This window comes from Erithacus rubecula, assembly GCF_903797595.1.
Source record: "Erithacus rubecula genome assembly, chromosome: 17".
Taxonomy (NCBI): domain Eukaryota; kingdom Metazoa; phylum Chordata; class Aves; order Passeriformes; family Muscicapidae; genus Erithacus; species Erithacus rubecula.
Window position 1 is genome coordinate 3,199,713 of NC_136669.1, and position 4,616 is coordinate 3,204,328.

At 42.9% G+C, this 4,616-nt stretch overlaps 1 long non-coding RNA gene across 1 annotated transcript; it reads left to right on the forward strand.

The window, feature by feature from the left end:
* The first annotated feature begins 1,040 nt into the window (after positions 1-1,040).
* LOC306809160 lies at positions 1,041-4,219 on the forward strand. Its single transcript, XR_013776183.1, has 2 exons — positions 1,041-1,116; positions 3,500-4,219. It is a non-coding gene; the product is annotated as an uncharacterized lncRNA (long non-coding RNA).
* The last annotated feature ends 397 nt before the right edge of the window (positions 4,220-4,616 follow it).

Below are 4,616 nucleotides of genomic sequence, written 5' to 3' on the forward strand. Positions count from 1 at the left end.
TGAGGGAAGGCTTTAGGATTAGGGCCAGTCATTGGGGCTCTTTCCAGGCTATCTGTTCAGATAACACTCTGTTCATACTTGGCTTCATCAGCTGTGCTCCAAAGGGCATCCCACACCAAACCAAACTGATTTAAAGAAACAACTCAGCTGCTCCTTGCCTGCTGCTTCTGGGGGAAAATGGGTGTTTTCTCATGAGGCTGAACTGGCTGCAAGGGCTTTTTTCTTCCATTTGGCTGTTTGGGCAAACCTTCCATGTCTTTTATTCCTTGATGATTTGGGACCTGCAGGTGAGTAGAAAACACCTTTTCCCCAGAGATATGACTATCCCAGTAAAACTGGAAGTTGTGGGTGGTTTCTTCAAGAGAGATCTCCTGGAGCTGAGTTTCATGCCAGTTTACAGGAGTTTTTACTCCTATTGGCCACAGTCACTGCCCTTATCTTTTCCCATAAGTTTTATCAGTGTTTTCCTTTTCATCAGAAATGTCTTCTTTCTCTCCTCTTGATCTATGGTGGGTCACTCAGCAAAAAGGGGTGAGCATTCACCCTGATGAACTTGGATCCACAATGTTTCCCAGTCCCAACACTCTCCTCATATGACCCCAGTTTCTTCTTTGCCTGTCCAAATCCTACAGATAAAAAAAAAAAAAAAAAACATCAGAGGGCCTGACACAACCAAAGACAACACAGCTCATAGGAAAAACTTGGAAGGGAAGCCCTAAAGATTGATTGCACTACACAGAGAAATAAACTTTATCAAAATAAAATGCACCCCTCCAAAAAAAAAAAAAAAAACGCTCTTATAGGATCCCTTCACCCCATAAGGATTAAAACCTGTGCTTAAGCTTGGCAGCTCTCTGGCTTGGCAATGTCATAATTTAGAAGTTCACTGAGCTACAGCTATTTGCAGTTGTTAGGCTGAGCTGTCCTTTCATCTCTGCAATCTCATTCAATCCCTCAGCATTGTGGGGATGCAGGCAAACCACTATAAATAACTGAGCCCTTGCATGTCAGCTGGTACAAACACCAGCCTCTCCAAACCATCTGACCTTTCTTGGCAATTCTGACCAAACTGCAGTGGAGGGCAGTTAATATCTACCAGGATTTTCCATGATTAAGGTATATATATATATATATATATATATATATATATATATATATATATATGTATGTAAATTTCTGGCTGTTTGTGTGTGCTTCAAATGCTTTCTGGCTTGTTTTATCTGGCTGTGACAATTTGTTCTGTGGTTAAAAAATGAAAGTAATGTCCCAGTTAATGATTTTTGATGAAGGCCATTATTCTCACAGCTATTTTTAAACACCATAGAAGGCAAATCAATCTAACACACCTACAAGACTAATATTTTAATAAACTAATAGAGACAGTGGGCTAAAGTCATGGCATTTTTCCTCTGAATTCTTGTTTTAAAATGAAACCCTGTGAGGTTACCTTGGCATTCCTTTGCATGAAGAAAGCAAAACCTAGAAAATAAATTGCTGTTGCTGTCTCCTGAGTTTTGTCTTTGGCTTTAAATGGGAAACAAAACAGAAAATGGCTTCATCTTCATAATTAGCAAAAGCTGATGAAGGAGATTAAATTATTATGAGATTTCCACTTCTTCTACACACCTGTTAAATGGAATTTGATAATGCCTCTCTCTTAATATCTTATGAGAAAAGTCAGAGGGGATGCACCCTTGATTGAGAGATATCCATTTTATGGTTACTGCTTTAGTTCATTCTGGAACACAGAGTGAATGATGCTTCTGTGCGAAACTGAACCCCAAGTTCATCCATTTTAACCAGAAAAATAATGAGAAAAGGTAATTTATAAAATATGAAAAAATTTCCAGTTTGTGGCTTGCTTCCATTCAAGGAATCAGAGCAAAAATCAGTTTTCATCCACTGGGAGAAACTGAGAAAAAAATTAAACTGTTCCCAGAGTGGGGCCCTATCCAAGAGGAGCAGGAGTGGCTGTTTCCAGCTCACCAGATTTTTTAGGTTTCTTCAGCTCCCTTGTAATAGCAACCCTCATGAGCACAGTGCATCTCAACTAGAGACATGAACTGATTTCAAGACAAAAACAATTCCAAAATATATTCAGAGAAATGTATCTTGGTCTAAAATTCATTTTGTGCTTTCACCATGCCCTGTCATGGGGTTTGCTCTCCTCTTTATTTTGCCCTTTTGCAGCTATAGACACATTTCCTGTTGCTATAGTTAGTGGGGAGATGCTCAAGAACACAAATCCTCATTCTGTAGGATCAATATGGTCTGAGCCTGCAAGATGGATTTCCTATCAAGTCCTTATATCAACTCTTAAGCTGCCCACAAGTAAGCAAAGCAGTGTGATGGTGGAAGAATATTTGGGATTTGCTGTTGCAGAGTAAAGCTGGAGTATATTAAATTATTGCCACATTATCAAGTGTCCCCTAAAGCACATTGTCTTCAAACAAGGAGATGCTGATGTGAAATTTGAAAAGCCTTTCACAAGCTTAAAAATGCAATGGGTTTGAAGGACATCAATGAGGAAAGGTGAGGAACCACTCAAGGGAAGGGGGAGCAGCTGGAATTCCTCTCCACCTCTCTGCATTGTTTTCCCTGGTCCCCAGAATGAGCAGGCAAACCTGCTCATTTCCCATATTCCAGGGAAAACTCACAGAGAACTTCAATTCACCCCCGGGCTGAGCAGCCACAGCCAATGTGGGCATTTATTTCTTATTTCTCAACCCAGGTCTTCCCATCCAAGCTGCACTTGTGTTGAGTGAGTGGCTGTGCACTTACATTTGTGGGGGAAAAAAAAAAGATATTTTCAGGTGCCTTTCTCAGGCACTGAGCTGAAGTACAGAGCACAGAGCAGCCCCATGACTGGAATTAGCAGTGCTCACTCTATTAAAGGCAGCTGTTAGCAAAGAACAGTTCCTGAATGTCAATTAAAATGCTTCAGTGATTGAAGTGGGTGACTTCCACGCACTGCTCTGTAACACTACACCCCTCCATGTCCAGGTCTCTCACAGAAGCCCCTAGTAGGTCAATTTGTGCAACAGCATTGGCAGTGACCTTAAGGAGGGATCATTAAACTATTCTCCTCTCCTGGGATCTGCAATTCTATCTGCTCTCTCTGCAGGAGAGGATGAGACAAGGCAGGGAGGGAAGCAGCAGCTCCTTGGCCACCCAGAAATTGCTTTGTTAGCTCTGATTATTCTTGGTGCACATCCTAAGGAGAAAAGTGAGAGAAGCTAAACAAAGCAGGGGCTGTGGTACCTGCAGGGGATGAGATTCCCAAGGTCTCACAGCAGAACCAGGAGGATTTCATTCTGGATGGAGCAGCAGGGCTCTGCAGGCTGGGCTGGCTGCAGGGATGCTGCTCCATCCCTGGCCAGGGGACAGCAGGGTCCTTGCACCCCCTGAGCCACACTGGGCTCACTGGGCCAGTGCTCCCCTGGCCCAGCAGCCAAGGGCACAACGAGCAGGAAAACCTGCTCATTTCCCCATATTCCAGGAAAAACACACAGAGAGCATCAAATCAACCTGCTCATTTCCCCATATTCCAGGGAAAATTCACACAGAGCCTCAAATCAACCTGCTCATTTCCCCATATTCCAGGGAAAACACACAGAGAGCATCAAATCAACCTGCTCACTTCCCCATATTCCAGGTAAAACTCACACAGAGCCTCAAATCAACCTGCTCATTTCCCCATATTCCAGGGAAAACACACAGAGAGACTCAACTCAACTTTCCCATTTCTCTATCTTCCAGGAAAACTCACAGAGAGCCCCAACTCACCCCTGGGCTGAGCAGCCCACAGCCAATGTGAACAATAATTTCTTCTTTCTCAACCCAGCTCTTCCCATCCAAACTGCACTTGCTCTCAGCCTGTGCTGACCAAATGAGTGGCTGTGCACTTACATTTCCCTTTGCAGTGAAAAAATGATATTTTAAGGTGCATTTCTCCCACAGAGCCACTGCTGCCACACTGGGCTGGCTGGGCCAGTGCTTGGTGGCCCCAGGAGCCAAGGGCAGCAGCCAAGCACAGCCAAGGGCTGGAGAGGATGAGCCCCTGGCCAGCTGTGCCTGGGAATTACTGGAGAATATGACTTTTGTCACTTATGTCATCTCAGGCACACTGCAAAGCTGAGCTGAAGGTTTTTAATGGTCCCTTGACTCTCAGCCTGCAGATACAGAGAGATAGAGAGCATAATAAACTTTCAAAATATGATCTAACTGCATGGCACATCAAATGTGTATCTTAACTGTATCCAGTGGAGCTGAATGGAAACAAACACACCATTTCAAACCAGACCACACACAGCAAGATAGTGCACATGACTAATTTTGATGACTGATTTCATATAAATAATGTACCAAGATTAGTAGATGCACAGTAATATCTTTTCATTCCACTCCTTTAATTAACTTTTCATTGAGAATCCAATTGAAAGCAGCTAATAAAATGTTTTCTTTTTGCTCCTTAGATTTAAAATGCATCCTGTCCTTACTAAAAACAGGGAGAATTTGTATGAAACTCGGGAAAATTTCTGCTTGATGCCATTCAAAATAGTGCCAGTGTTACATCTCTTAGTGTGGCAAAGGAAGGCATAGCAGGTGTAGATAAA